At 45.7% G+C, this 16,050-nt stretch overlaps 1 protein-coding gene and 1 long non-coding RNA gene across 2 annotated transcripts in view; one reads left to right on the top strand and one right to left on the bottom strand.

Moving 5' to 3' along the window:
- LOC137316676 (zinc finger protein 850-like) overlaps positions 1 to 16,050 on the bottom strand; it is a gene marked incomplete at its 5' end in the record, with an annotated part of 305,128 nt that overhangs the window by 252,122 nt on the left and 36,956 nt on the right. The window lies entirely within an intron of this gene.
- Positions 1,194 to 15,753, top strand: LOC137316770 (uncharacterized). The gene is made up of 4 exons (XR_010961592.1): positions 1,194 to 1,662; positions 2,039 to 2,125; positions 7,317 to 8,928; positions 14,348 to 15,753. It is a non-coding gene; the product is annotated as an uncharacterized lncRNA (long non-coding RNA).

Consider the following 16,050-nt stretch of genomic DNA (forward strand, 5'->3'; position numbering starts at 1 on the left):
GACAGTGACCGTCTCACCAACAGCACCGGAGGTCTGTTCACAGACACAGAATCAGTCTTTCCCTTTCTATCAGTCTGTCCATATAACGGTCAGTAACAGTATCCCGTCTTCATGTGCAGCACTAGAGAGAGAGAAAGACAGACAGTCATACAGAGACACAAAGACAGACAGACACAATATCAGTCTCAAACTTCCCACCAGTGTGTCTGTTTCACGCTCAGTTAATTGTATTCCATCTTCAAGTTCAGCGCTAGAGAGAGAGAGACAGAGAGAGACAGGCATATTGTCAGCCTTACGCTTCCTATCAGTATGTCCGTTTCACGCTCAGTTACAGTATCCCGCCTTCATATACTGAACAAGAGAGAGAGAGAGAGAGAAACTGACCTGTAATTTCCCGTTTTCACCCAGTAACAAACAGGGAAATATTCCATTCCAATTTTTATTCCACAGAAGAGTGACAGAAGATGCAGTCTCATCTCTCACTGATATTATTTCAGAGGCAGACACATTATTAATCCCACTCTCAGGGACAGTGTCACACATTTAACCCTCTCTTGTGTGTTGTACCCTTTGCAATCTTGCAGCTCAGGGCCGTTCGGTCTTACTCTCAGAGACCGAGAGTTTCACTCCGATTGAAATAAACTGGGACTGTTGCCGTCAGATATTAATCCTTTTCGGTCCCAGCAAATACACCGACTCCCACTTTCCTCCCCTGTTTCTCCAGGATTGGTTTGAGAAATCCTCCCTCCAGTTTCGGAGTCACGCGTTGCTTTATCAGTAAAGGGGCCAAGAATGATCAGAACCCATTGGCTCATTTCACAACCGCTCACTTTATCTATGAAAGCCCCTTTACCTTCAAAAGATACCGAGAGAAACAGCAGGGATGGAAACATCTTGTTTAATAGTTAGAGATTGTAAAGTCAGTCTGGATTCCAGCGTTAGGCACTGGTGGAATCCCATCTGTTTTCCATTCTGGTGCCTGTTCCTGCACTGCCTGTGGACCCCATTCCCTCTGACCTTTCCCCCAGACCCACTTCCTTTGCTCAGACTCTGAAAAATTCCAATTGGGGAAAGTTTCCAACGATTTGTGAATTGGGAATTAAACCAGATATCTGCGCATGCGTGACTCAGCCCCACCCCCTGCGCTGGTTGTTGGTGAGCGGAAGAGCGCATGCGCGCTCCCCTCCCCCAGCTCGGCCTGTGGGCGCCATTCCCTCAGTGAGCGGAAGAAGATGGTTTAAAACAGCCGGGAATGGAGAGATCACGGCCCCCGGGGGAAGGGAGCAAAGAGCAGCCTCGTTACAGCAGCTCATCGCTTCGGGACCGTGTCCGCAGATGGGCTCAGAGATCGGCATTGAGTCCGGGGGAAGGTCAGGGGGAGTCCGGGGGCTGTTTGTAAGAGGCGGAGTGGATCAGGAACTGGTCCCGGAACATGGAGTGGGCGGGGGAAGGGAGAGGTCATTCTCGGGCTGTGTGTGCACAGGGTGTGTCCAGGGTAAGGGAGACAGAATGGGAAGAACCTACTATTAAAAATCATTGCTGCTTTCTCTCCCCAAATCAGTAGTGAATGGTCCTGGTTCAGTTCCAGTCTCATCCTGTTACTGGACAGTGAACAGTAAGGATGTGGGGAGTTATACAAAGAGTATCTATTGCAGGCACCAGGTGAGAAGTGTGAAGGACACATTTTAATCAGCGGTTGTTTGGTTTCGGGTGAACGGCTAGTCCCATGGGAGAGGTGTTGAGAAACCTGACCTGTACAAAGGTCCCTGCCCCATCGGGTAGTCCCATTCACGGACCAGTGCAGGGGTTGGGTTGTGTCTGGATGTCACTAAATTGTTTTAAAATCGTCCAACACACCTGGTGTGCAAAAGCTGAGTGCTGCAGGACTGCAGTGGAGTCAGACATTGACACTGTTTGTATCACTGGTTTTCATTTGTGGATATTCAAAATGATCATTAACAGAGATATCAAACTGTTCACTTTTGTATTTTCTACCTCACCTGTTCCTGAGTAACACGAGATAATTTTCTTTCTGCAGGCAAATCCTTGAAGGATCCACAATGAATGTGATGTTTCCTCCACCCGAGGCACAAGGAACAGTGCAGCCAGCTCCTTCTCACACACAGTAAGTACATTATCACACACACAGAGCACAGAGACACAGACAGGTCATCAGTTCCACAGTCTCGGACAGCAGAAGTCGTCAGTCCCACACTGATCCCAAGACCCAGAGACACATTTTCAATCTAACTGTCAAACAGAGCAGGTGAGGCAGACACTGTTCCATTTCCCCCTAACTCAGTCCCGCTGACAGGTGGATACAAAAAGCCCAGTCCAAAATCACACTCTCAGATTGAAAGGCACTGTGTCAATCTCACAATAGGGCAACATTAAATACCAGATAGAAATCACACATAGTACTCAATTGAAAGTGACAGAATGAACCCAATAATGTACCCCGAGATTCCAATTGAAAACCACCCCACAACTCAAACATGTGAGTTTAATACATGCAGTATCCATTTGAATATTGTATCATGAGATACAAATTGCAGACAAGTCCAAAACTCATCTGCAGTATCAGACCGAGAAATGCTGTGACAGTGTGACCTGAGAAAGAAATTAGAAACCAGTTTATAATACACTCATAGTATGAGAGTTAAAGATAGAGTATCAATTCTATTAGTGCAGACTGAGATACACATTATATACCAGTCCAAAAATCTCATACAATATTAGACTGAAAAACACAGTATCGATTACAATAGTACAGACTAACTACACATTATATACCAATTCAAAAATCACTATCAGTTTGAAATATATATTACCATTCTCAATAGGACACAGAGATATTGATTTAACAGTAGTCCAAAAATACACAAATTATCTGATTAAAAAACCTCCAGCACCAAATCCTAAAGTTTATCCATATTTATCAATTAAATGAGAAAAAACTATTTAAACATGAAGATATTAAAGCTACAGTATTGAACACCATAATGTAATCAGAGAGATTAATTATAGACAGATACAGAATCAATCTCACACTCTTTTATGGTACCAAAGTTGACATATAATGAATCCCAAACTCTCATAATGTACCAGAGACTGGCAGATAAAGTATGAATCCCACACTCACACAGCATCAGAGACTGCATATATCGAATGAATCGCTAACTCAAACACACGACTCACAAGATACAAAATGAATCCCACACAGTATCACGGACTGAGAGATACAAAATGAATCTCACAGTCACCTACGTTAGTGCAGGCTGAGTTACAAATTAGGGACCAGACCACAAATCTTAGTGTCAGATTGAAAGAAACAGTATCAATTCCATTAGTGCAGACTGAGCTACACATTGTAAACAAGTTCAAAAATGTCACCATATCAGTTTGGAAGATACACTAAATCACAATTGTGTTCACATCGATGCAGATTTAGTAGTAGCCAAAAAAGTGCACTCATTCTCTGATTATGACCTGCAGCATCAGATTTTAAAGGATATGATTATCTACCACTTAAATACTGGGAAAAATTATTTATACATTTAGGTATTAAAGATACAGTTTTGAGCACCATGCTGTAAACTGAGATACAAATTAGATACAGATACAGAACGAATCCCACACTCACATACAGTCGCACAGACTGACAGATACAGTATATATATCACTCATATACAGTATCAGAGATTGATGGAAATGGAATGAATGTCTCAGTCACATACAGCACCAGACACTGACAGATATGGAACGAATCCCAAATTCACACACCGTGCCAGAGACTGACAGGAACAGAATGAATCTCATTCACATACTGTACCAGGGACTGACATAGATAGAATGAATCCCACACTTGCACACAGTACCACAGGCTGACAGATACAGAATGAATCACAAAGTACCACAGTCAGACAAATACAGAATGAATCTCTAAGTCAAATTACTGCAGACTGAGTTACACATAACGTGCCAGTCCAAAAATCTTAGTGTTAGATTGAAAGATAATGTATCAATTCCATTAGTGCAGACTGAGCCAAACATTATATAGCAGTCCAACACTGTCAGACCATATCAGACTCAAAGATACAACATCAATTCCATTAGCATGTACTGAGCTACATGTTACTCACCAGTCCTAAAATCTCATAAAGTAACAGACTGATAGATACATTATCAATTCTATTCGTGCAGGCTGAGCTATATATTACATTCCAGTCCAAAAATCTCACAGTGTCAGACTGAGATACAGAATTAATTCCATTATTATAGACTGAGCTACACATTATATACCAGTTAAATAATTTCACCATGAACAGATTGAAAGGTACATTATCATTCACAACAGAGTTCAGAGATGAAGATGTAATACTACTCCAAAACTCACACACGTTGTTTGATTAAAGAAAATCCAAAAGTGTAACAATATTTACAAATTAAACACTCGATAAATACTGCATATACTTTAAAGTATTAAAGATATAGTTTCAAATACAATAATGTAAACTGAAATAAGAATATAGAATGAATCCAGACTTGCACATGGTCTTAGAGATTGAATTATAGAATGAAACCCAGACTGACATAAATTAGCTGAGACTGACAGATACAGAATGTATCCTAAACTCACATACAGTATCAGAGACTGACAGATACAGGAGAAACCCCACATTTGCATCCAGCACCAGAGACAGACAGAAACAGAATGAATCCCACACTCATACACAGTACCAGAGACAGACAGATACAGAATAAACCACATACTCATGTACAGTACCAGATACAGTATAAACCCCACACTTATATACAGTGTCAGAGACTGAGAAGTACAGAATAAACCATACACTCCTATACAGCACCAGAGACAGTCAGAAGCAGAATAAACCTGACACTCGCATACAGTACCCGTTACAGACAGATACAGAATAAACCCCACACACGTACAGTACCACAGACTGACAGGCACAGATTGTATCCCACACTCACACACAGTACCAGAGCCTGACAGATACAGAATAACCCTCACATTTATATTCAGTACCGGACACAGACAAATAAAGAATGAACCCCACACTCATTTGCAGTACCAGAGACTGACAGATACAGAATGAATCCCAAATTCACACACAGTACCAGAGACTGACAGAATACTGAATAAACCCCACACTCACATACAGCAACAGAGACTGACAGATACAGAATAAACCCCACATTCAAACAGTACCAGAGACAGACAGATGCAGAATAAACCCCACACTCATTTCCAGTACCAGAGACAGACAGATACAGAATGAATCCCAAACTCACACACAGTACCCGAGACTGACAGATACAGAATGAATCCCAAATTCACACACAGTACCAGAGACTGACAGATACAGAACGAATCTCACATTCAAATACAGCACCAGAGACTGACAGATACAGAACAAAAACCACAATCATTTCCAGTATCAGAGACAGACAGATGCTGAATAAACCCCAAACTCATGTACAGTATCAGAGACTGAAAAATACAGAATAAACCCCACACAGGTACAGTACCACAGACTGACAGGCACAGAATGAATCCCACACTCTCACACAGTACCAGAGACTGACAGATACAGAATAAACCCCACACTCATATACAGTACCAGAGACTGACAAATGCAGAATAAACCCCACATTCAAACAGCACCAGAGACAGAGAGATACAGAACAAAAACCACACTCATTTCCAGTATCAGAGACAGACAGACACTGAATAATCCCTACATTCACATACAGTGTCAGAGACAGAAAGATACAATATGTACCACCCACTCATATACAGTACCAGGGACAGACAGATACAGTATATACCCCCCACTCATATACAGTACCAGAGACAGACAAATACAGAATAAACCCCAAACACATCTACAGTATCGGAGACAGACGGACACAGAATAAATCCCACACTGACACACAGTACCAGAGACAGACATCTACAGAATAAACACCACACTCGTATACAGTATCAGAGACTGACAGATACAGAATAAACCCCACAATCACATACAATACCAGAGACTGACAGGAACAGAATGAATCTCATACTCACACACATTATCAGAGACTGACAGATACAGAATAAACCTCACAATCATGTAAAGTGCCAGGAAAAATTGTTTGGTTAGGGAGTGTCTGTAAATGAAGGAAACATGGTGTCTGGTAAGGGAGTGTCTACACATGAAGGAAAAACGGTGAAGGGTCAGGGAATATCTATAAATGAAAGAGAAATGGTGACGTGTCAGGGAGTGTCTATAAATGAATTTGAAATGGTGTCTGGTAAGGGAGTATTATAAATGGGAAAAGACATGGTGACAGGTCAGGGAGTGTCTAAAAATGAAGGCGAAATGGTGACGGAGTGTCTATAAAGGAGGAAGAAATGGTGACAGATGAGGCAGAGTCTGTAAATGATGGAGAAATGGTGACTTGTCAGGCAGTGTCTGTAAATGAAGGAGAAATGGTGTTTGTTCTGGGATTGTCTGTAAATGAAGGCAAAATGGTGACTGGTCAGGGGGTGTCTGTAAATGAAGGAGGAACGGTGATTGGTCCGGGAGTGTCTGTAAATGCAGGAGAATTGTTGACAGGTCAGGTAGTGTCCATATCTGAAGGAGAAACAGTGATGGGTCAGGGAGCGTCTAATAATGAAGGGAAATGCTGACGGGTCAGGGAGAGTTTTCAAATGAAGGAGAAATCTGAAGGAAACGAGAGCATCTATAAATGTAGGAGAAATGGTGTTTGATTAGGGAGTGTCTGAAAATGAAGGAGAAATTGTGACAGGTCAAGGATATTCTTTAAATGAAGGAGAAATGGTAACTGGTCAGAGACAGTCTGTCGCCAAAATTGGGAGATATCACAGATGGACGGCTTACAGGCAGCTATAGCGAGGGACATTGTGTGGAAATGAGGGGCAGAGCATATACACACAGCCAGAGTCAGCATATTCCGGAGAGGAGAGGGGAACCAGTGAGTGTTGAACTGATCCCAACCAGAGTCAGCAACTTCAGGGGAGGAGAGGGAGGGGAACCAGTTAGTGCAGAACTGAACCCAGTCACAGTCAGCACCTTCAGGAGAGAGAGAAAACTTAAATAGAAGGAAAAATGTTGGAGATGGTGTGATGGGTTTGGGTTTCAGCAGAGGGAGGAGGGTGAGTGTGTGGACGGGGATTTACAGTCTGGGGGAATGAGCGGGAAGAATGTTCCATAGGAACTGGAATTGCCTGTTCTGAATTTCTGTCCTGTATTCACAGTGAGGACTTTTGTTATCTCCTTTTGCAGGGTATTACAAGGGGAGGATTTGCAGACGAGAAACTCAAACCAAACATCACGTCAAGATCTGACTCCATTCACCAGCACCTGAAGATTATCGGCTTTAAAATATAGGAGGAATGTTGATCTGTTCTATCTGTGGGAAAAGATTTCAAACATCACTGTGACTGCAATAGCAGCGAGACACACACACCCGATTGAGAGTGTTCCAGTGCACTGACTGTGGGAAGAGCTTTCACCAGTTACACAGCCTGAAGAAACATCACACCATTCACAGTGGGGAGAAACGAGACACGTGTTCTCTGTGCAGACGAGACTTCTACTGATCTCCAACGTGGAGAGAGAGAAGGACACCCGCACCATGGAGAAACCGTGGAAATGTGGGGACTGTGAGAGGGGATTCAGTTACTCATCCCGGCTGGAAACTCATCGACGCAGACACACTGGGGAGAGGCCATTCACCTGCTCCGTGTGTGGGAGCGGATTCACTCAGTCATCCCACCTCACTGAACATCAACTTGTTCACACTGATGAGAGACTTTTTAAATGTTCTGTCTGTGAGAAGAGCTTTAAAAGAAAAAGTGATCTGCTGACACACCAACGCACTCACACTGGGGAGACGCCGTTCACCTGCACTAAGTGCGGGAATTGATTCACTCAGTCATCCAACCTGCTGACACACCAGCGAATTCACACTGGGGAGAGGCCGTTCACCTGCTCCGTGTGTGGGAAGGGATTCACTCGGTCATCCAGCCTACTGACACACCAGCGAGTTCACAGTGGGGAGAGGCTGTTCACCTGCTCCGTGTGTGGGAAGAGTTTCACTCAATCATCCCACCTGCTGAGACATCAGCAAGTTCACATCGGGGAGAGGCCATTCACCTGCTCCCTGTGCGGGAAGGGATTCGCTCAGTCATCCACCCTGCTGACACACCAGCGAGTTCACACTGGGGAGAGGCCATTTATCTGCTCCGTGTGTGGGAAGGAATTCACTTGTTCATCCGGCCTCAATGAACACCAACTTGTTCACACTGATAAGAGACCCTTTAAATGTTCTAACTGTGAGAAGAGCTTTAAAAGAACTTGGGATCTGCTGAGACATGAACGTATTCACACTGGGGAGAGGCCCATCACCAGCTCCGTGTGTGGGATGGGATTCACTCAGTCTTCCCACCTGTTGAGTCACCAGCGAGTTCACATGTGACTGCAGGGGTTGGATTCTGCTGTTATTGCTGATGTTAATCACATCCAGGACTGAACCATGTTCATTCTGACAGTTGGGGTTTGTTTCTGATGTTAAACTCCAGCCCAGTTAAAGGGATTATTAATATTCTGTACAAGTGTCAAATTAATCAGCTTTCTTTCAAACACAGTGTGTCCAGTCCTTGATATCTTGATGATAAGAGAAGCAGTTTGAGGACTCATGATGAAGTGAGTGGAATCCATCTTAGAACTAAGTTCCTCCACCATTTTAAAAGATGGATCGACAAATGTCCAACTCTGACAGGACAGAAAATTCTATTATATCACACGGTCCACTTCAATCAAGCTGAGCAGATTTCCACTACCCTTGTGTGGGAAAGAGTTTACTGATTTCAATCCAAGACACCCGAGCTCTAAAGTTAAGTTTATGTCCTCTTGTTCTGGATTCACCGACCAGAGAAAATAGTTTCTATTTCTACCCTATCGAATCCCTTTATAATTTTAAATATCTGGATCAGATCACCCCTCAACCTTCTAAACTCAAGGGAATGCAAACCAAGTTTATGCAACTGGTCCTTACAATTGAACCCTTCAAGCCCCAGTGTCATTCTGGTGAATTTGCACTGTACCCCCTCCAAGGTCAATATATCCAATATGTCCCAGCACTGACTGTGTGTATAACAGGACTGAGTGTCCCAGCACTGACTGTGTGTTTAACAGGACTGAGTGTCCCAGCACTGACTGTGTGTATAACAGGACTGAGTGTCCCAGCACTGACTGTGTGTTTAACAGGACTGAGTGTCCCAGCACTGACTGTGTGTATAACAGGACTGAGTGTCCCAGCACTGACTGTGTGTATAACAGGACTGAGTGTCCCAGCACTGACTGTGTGTAGAACAGGACTGAGTGTCCCAGCACTAAATGTGTATAACAGGACTGAGTGTCCCAGCATGGACTGTGTGTATAACAGAACTGAGTGTCCCAGCACTGACTCTGTGTGGAACAGAACTGAGTGTCCCAGCACTGACTGTGTGTATAACAGGACTGAGTGTCCCAGCACTGACTGTATGTAAAACAGGACTGAGTGTCCCAGCACTGACTGTGTGTATAACAGGACAGAGTGTCCCAGCACTGACTGTGTGTATAACAGGACTGAGTGTCCCAGCATTGATTGTGTGTATAACAGGACTGAATGTCCCAGCATTGATTGTGTGTACAACAGGATTGAGTATCCCAGCACTGACTGTGTATATAACAGGACTGAGTGTCCCAGCATTGACTGCGTGTATAACAGAACTGACTGTCCCAGCACTGACTGTGTGGAGAACAGGACAGAGTGTTTCAGCACTGACTGTATGTATAACAGGACTGAGTGTCCCAGCACTGACTGTGCGGAGAACAGGATTGAGTGTCCCAGCACTGACTGTGTGTATAACAGGACTGAGTGTCCCAGCACTGAATGTGTGTATAACAGGACTGAGTGTCCCAGCACTGATTGTATGTATAACAGGACTGAGTGTTTCAACACTGACTGTGTGTACAACAGGACAGGGTGTCCCCGCACTGAATGTGTGTACAACAGGACTGAGTGTCCCAGCACTGACTGTATGGAAAAAGGACTGACTGTCCCAGCACTGACTGTGTGTATAACAGAACTGAGTGTCCCAGCACTGACTGTGTGTATAACAGGACAGGGTGTCCCAGCACTGAATGTGTGTATAACAGGACTGAGTGTCCCAGCACTGACTGTGCGTATAACAGGACTGAGTGTCCCAGCACTGACTGTGCGTATAACAGGATTGAGTGTCCCAGCACTGAGTGTGTGTATAACAGGACTGAGTGTCCCAGCACTGACTGTATGTATAACAGGACTGAGTGTCCCAGCACTGACTGTGTGTGTAAAAGGACTGACTTTCCCAGCAATGACTATGTGTAGAACATGACTGAGTGTCCCAGCACTGACTGTGTGTAGAACAGGATTGAGTGTCCAAGCACTGTCTGTGTGTATTAACAGAACTGAGTGTCCCAGCACTGACTGTGTGTCTCACAGGACAGGGTGTCCCAGCACTGACTGTGTGTATAACAGGACAGAGTGTTTCAGCACTGACTGTGTGTATAACAGGACAGGGTGTCCCAGCACTGACTGTGTGTATAACAGGACAGGGTGTCCCAGCACTGACTGTGTGTATAACAGGACAGAGTGTTTCAGCACTGACTGTGTGTATAACAGGACAGAGTGTCCCAGCATTGATTGTGTGTACAACAGGACTGAGTATCCCAGCACTGACTGTGTATATAACAGGACTGAGTGTCCCAGCATTGACTGCGTGTATAACAGAACTGACTGTCCCAGCACTGACTGTGTGGAGAACAGGACAGAGTGTCCCAGCACTGACTGTATGTATAACATGACTGAGTGTCCCAGCACTGACTGTGCGGAGAACAGGACAGAGTGTTTCAGCACTGACTGTATGTATAACAGGATTGAGTGTCCCAGCACTGACTGTATGTCTAACAGGACTGAGTGTCCCAGCACTGACTGTGCGGAGAACAGGATTGAGTGTCCCAGCACTGACTGTGTGTATAACAGGACTGAGTGTCCCAGCACTGACTCTGTGTATAACAGAACTGAGTGTCCCAACACTGAATGTGTGCAAAACAGGACTGAGTGTCCCAGCACTGATTGTATGTATAACAGGACTGAGTGTTTCAACACTGACTGTGTGTACAACAGGACAGGGTGTCCCCGCACTGAATGTGTGTACAACAGGACTGAGTGTCCCAGCACTGACTGTATGGAAAAAGGACTGACTGTCCCAGCACTGACTGTGTGTATAACAGAACAGAGTGTCCCAGCACTGACTGTGTTGATCGCAGGACAGGGTGTCCCAGCACTCAATGTGTGTATAACAGGACTGAGTGTCCCAGCACTGACTGTGCGTATAACAGGATTGAGTGTCCCAGCACTGACTGTGCGTATAACAGGATTGATTGTCCCAGCATTGACTGTGTGTATAACAGGACTGAATGTCCCAGCACTGACTGTATGTATAACAGGACTGAGTGTCCCAGCACTGACTGTGTGTGTAAAAGGACTGAATGTCTCAGCACTGACTGTATGTATAACAGGACTGAGTGTCCCAGCACTGACTGTGTGTGTAAAAGGACTGACTTTCCCAGCAATGACTGTGTGTATAACATGACTGAGTGTCCCAGCACTGACTGTGTGCAGAACAGGACTGAGTGTCCCAGCACTGACTGTGTGTTTAACAGGACTGAGTGTCCCAGCACTGACTGTGTGTATTAACAGGATTGAGTGTCCCAGCACTGACTGTGCGTATAACAGGATTGAGTGTCCCAGCACTGACTGTGCGTATAACAGGATTGAGTGTCCCAGCACTGACTGTGCGCAGAGTGCACATGGGCTGTGGGAGGAGATAAATGGGTGGGTTCGATTCCATGATAGGTTGGAGTGACATGGGGTTGTCGGTGGAGAATAAATCGGTTGGAGGAGGTTACAGAGATATGGAGAGGGCGAGGACCATGGAGGGATTTGAAAACGAGGACGAGGGTCTTAAAATCGAAGCTTTGTCGGACCGGGTGCCAATGTAGTAACACATGAACAGAAACTTACGGTTCACTGCCCGGCAGACAGGTGGGGAAGACATTGATGTCCGCGGGGGAACAGTCAGGGTCACAGCAGCAGTTGAGGTCGCAGACTCCGCCAGTCAGGTCACAGGTACAAATGGGAACGGCTGGAACAAGACACACACAGTGAGATCTTACAACAGAGCACGGACGGTCTCAAAGACCACCTCCCTCCCTTGTCTGAATCCACGATCGCCGTCTTCACCATCTCCCAAAATCAATCTGCAGACTTATCCTCCCACTGCTTTCTACTCACCGAATTACAGCTTCCAGATACCCAGCACAACCCAATTAATAATAATAATAATTATGTGGAGAGAATAGAGAAGCTGGGATTACTCTCTTTGGAGCAGAGAAGGTTCAGGGGAGATTTACCAGAATGGTACCGGGGATGAGAGACTTCAGTTACGGGGAGAGACTGGAGGAGCTGGGATTGTTCTCCTTGGAGCAGAGACGGTTCAGGGGAGATTTACCAGAATGGTACCGGGGATGAGGGACTTCAGTTACCGGGAGAGACTGGAGAAGCTCGGATTGTTCTCCTTCGAGCAGAGACGGTTAAGGGGAGATTTAATGGAGGGGTTGAAAATGAGGAGGGGTTTTGATGGAGTCGATGGGGAGAAACTGTTGCCACAGGCGGGAGGGTCGGTAACCAGAGGACACAGGTTGAAGGGAATTGGGAAAAGAGCCAGAGGGAGATGAGGAGAATGTTTTTAGGCCGCGAGTTGTTCTGATCTGGAATTCACTGCCTGAAAGGGCGGTGGGAGCAGATTCAATAATAACTTTCAAAAGGGAATCGGCTCAATCCTTGAAGGGGGAAAATTTGCGGGACTGTGGGGAAAGAGCAGGGGGGAGTGGGACTAATGGGATCGCTCTTTCACAGGGCCGGCACAGGCGCGATGGGCCGAGCGGCCTCTTTCACAGAGCCTGCACAGGCGCGATGGGCCAAGCGGCCTCTCTCTGTGCTGTTTGATTCTCGCTCACTTTCGGGCTCCGACCCACGGCCCGTTTGACGGGGAGGCGGGAGAGTGACTCCCCCCCGAGCCCAGCTCGACACCGGGCGCTGACAGAGTTCAGATTCACGGGGCCCGCAGGAGGCCCCGAGTAACTCCGCCCGCCACCCCTCTCAGGCCACTCCCCGGTGCGGGCCCTCCCTCTGTCGGCCCCGCCCCCGCCCACAGCACCGCCCGTCCGCCCACCGGCCTAGGGCCGCAATCATCATCCTCCGGGCGCGGGCCTGTTGCTAAGGCAACGCGGCGCAAGGACGTCAGCGCGGTAAGGTGAGTGACGCTGTTGCGTGATGCGTGTTACGTGGTGGGAGGAGTCAGCCCGGGGTAGTGGGGGATGGGGGTGGAGGTGGTGAGAGCTGTCAATCAAAGGGCCCGGAGTGAGCACTCACTGCGCAAAGGGTTTGGAGAATTTGTTCAAAAATGCAAAATCTGCAATGATGAAATTAAAATATAAAGATACAAAAAAGGGAAATAATTGCAAATTAAATAACCTGAATTAAAAACAGAAACTTCCAAACTCATATAAGGCTGATGGTCTGGGTCCTCCCGCCACTATTAGTCTTCTCTCCCCGGGGCAGAGGATGAGCAGAATGATTGAATGTAACTTTTTAATGCAGAGGGCACTGGATGGATGGAATGGACCAGCGAGGGCGGCAGTGGGGCCTGATTATATCAGCAAATTCCAGAGAGTTGGCGAAATACCTGACAGCAATACCTTGGGATATGACAGACTAGAAATTGGGACCTTTAAATTTTGGATATGTGCAGTAGCTTTTCGTGATTGGTGCACCTGGACACCCAAATCCCTTTGCTCCTCCACAGCCCCGAGTTTCTCATCATTAAGAAATTAATCCTATTTCTCACCTGGTCCTGCAATAGATGTTCTTTTTATAAATCCCCACATCTTTACTGTCCGGCTGTGTTTCCACTGTTCACTGTCCAATAACAGCACACACTGTGAGACTGGAACTTTTAAAAAATATTTCAAGATACACTTTATTTCATAAAATTTATGGATACACACAGTTCAATGCAAATACCACAATTGCAATTCAAAACAATGGAATAGATATCATACACGCTACGATTCCGTTATTACAATTGAAAATATAGAACATATTTTCAAATACATGCTGAACAATACCAGGTAAAATGGCCTTACAATGTCATCTTTCCCCATAGAGCCTTTGGGCAGGCCGCACCTTACTTCAGTGCGTCCAACAGCACGGACTCCTGGGCCAAGGATCGTGAACAGCTCCTTCAGCTGGAAGACCAGCTGGTTTTAGGAAGACCATCGGGCCTCCTTCACCGAGTTGATGGCCTTCCAGCAGCAGTTCATATCTATCTGGAGGTGCATCCCAGGGAACTGCCCGCAGTGCACTGCATCCTGTGTTACCGAGCTGTTGGGGGTGAACCCCCACTTCGACTCCACGGTATAGGGATCCTGTCTCTATGGAGGGGCGGGGGGTTATCACCTTTTACCTGAATACATGGATCGATTCGCTCACATTCATGCCAGTGTTTGGCAAACAGTGTGTGATGTGCTTCACAAACCTATCGAACCTTCGGATCAGAGACGTAGGGGGTAATTTCACCTTCACTGCTTGGGCGGTAAACTGACGGAGAAAGTAAAATCGGGCCTGTTCTATAAGGGGCGGGTGATCCGCTCTTTCAGTTCAGCCCCCAGCGATGGTGAAATTTTCCCTCCACGTGTTGTGAACCGGTGCAGTTTGAGACAATGCACCAGCTTGTGGGGTTCGAAGATTAATACTTGGGCGTAGGTCAGGAAAGGTGTGGCCGATTTTAAGTATCCCCGCCTGGCGGAAATGGCGTGTCAGAGGCTAGTAAATGGTGTCAGGTCACTTACCGCCCCTGTAACGTTGGAGTTCCTGCCTCCACCATCGTGGGTCGGGTCCTGAGAAGAGCGGCCGGAGCAACACCCACCTGTTTCCGGGTCAGGCCACGTGTAATATGTAAATCAGAGTATTATGACGTACACGGGACACCACATAATGTTAGTTACAAATGGGTGGAGGAGCCGCCCTTTCGATGGGCATTGAGTGATCCAGAACACTGAGAAGTTTATTTGGAACTCATATTTTGTGTGGCGAGGAGGAGCATTAGAGCTTTCCCTTGGCCTGCTGCGGCCGTGAGAAATCTCCCGCCTCCTGATCGTCTCAGAAATGTATCATGAGGTTTCCTTATAAATCTGTGTAACCAGGCCCAGCCTCATGTCCCATTAAACTCCCTGCAGTGAGTAAACATTGCTGCCCAGCAGCTCAGAGAGGAAACGATCTTCGGAACTCCCCACTGGAGTTTGAAATTACATTAATATTTTACCAGCTAGTAACGGTCTGGGTGTTGGTCCATTATTATTCTGTTCTGGTCAAAACAAATGTCCCAATGAACAGGACGCTGTCTGAACCTGACAGCTCACCCTCAGTCCATCACACTGGGCAGTCTGTATGATGGGAAATAATCATCAATCGAAAAGGAGGATTTGATTTGATTCATTTCACGATTAAACATTAAATATTGAAATCATATTATTTCCAGAATAAAAAACAGCAAACAGTTTCATGTTAGAATCACATCTTTGTATCATTTCACAACACCGCATTTGTCGGGTAAGATATGATTCCTCTCTGGTATTTCCAAATGTATTTAAATGATTGGTTTAATATCAGTTACTTTCGTGAATTCATTTATGTCAATGGATGGTAAAATCAGGCGCGGTGAATAGCGGGCGCCCGATCCGTTACAGCCCGTCTCACGCCACCGACAAACGTGAAAATCCACTCTCATTGACTTTTTGTTTAATTTCAGTTGAAAAGACTTCAGACGTTTCTATGATTTAACTAATGTAACAATTAGATTCAGTGGGT

The sequence above is a fragment of the Heptranchias perlo genome, unplaced genomic scaffold, assembly GCF_035084215.1.
Source record: "Heptranchias perlo isolate sHepPer1 unplaced genomic scaffold, sHepPer1.hap1 HAP1_SCAFFOLD_60, whole genome shotgun sequence".
NCBI classification, from domain to species: domain Eukaryota; kingdom Metazoa; phylum Chordata; class Chondrichthyes; order Hexanchiformes; family Hexanchidae; genus Heptranchias; species Heptranchias perlo.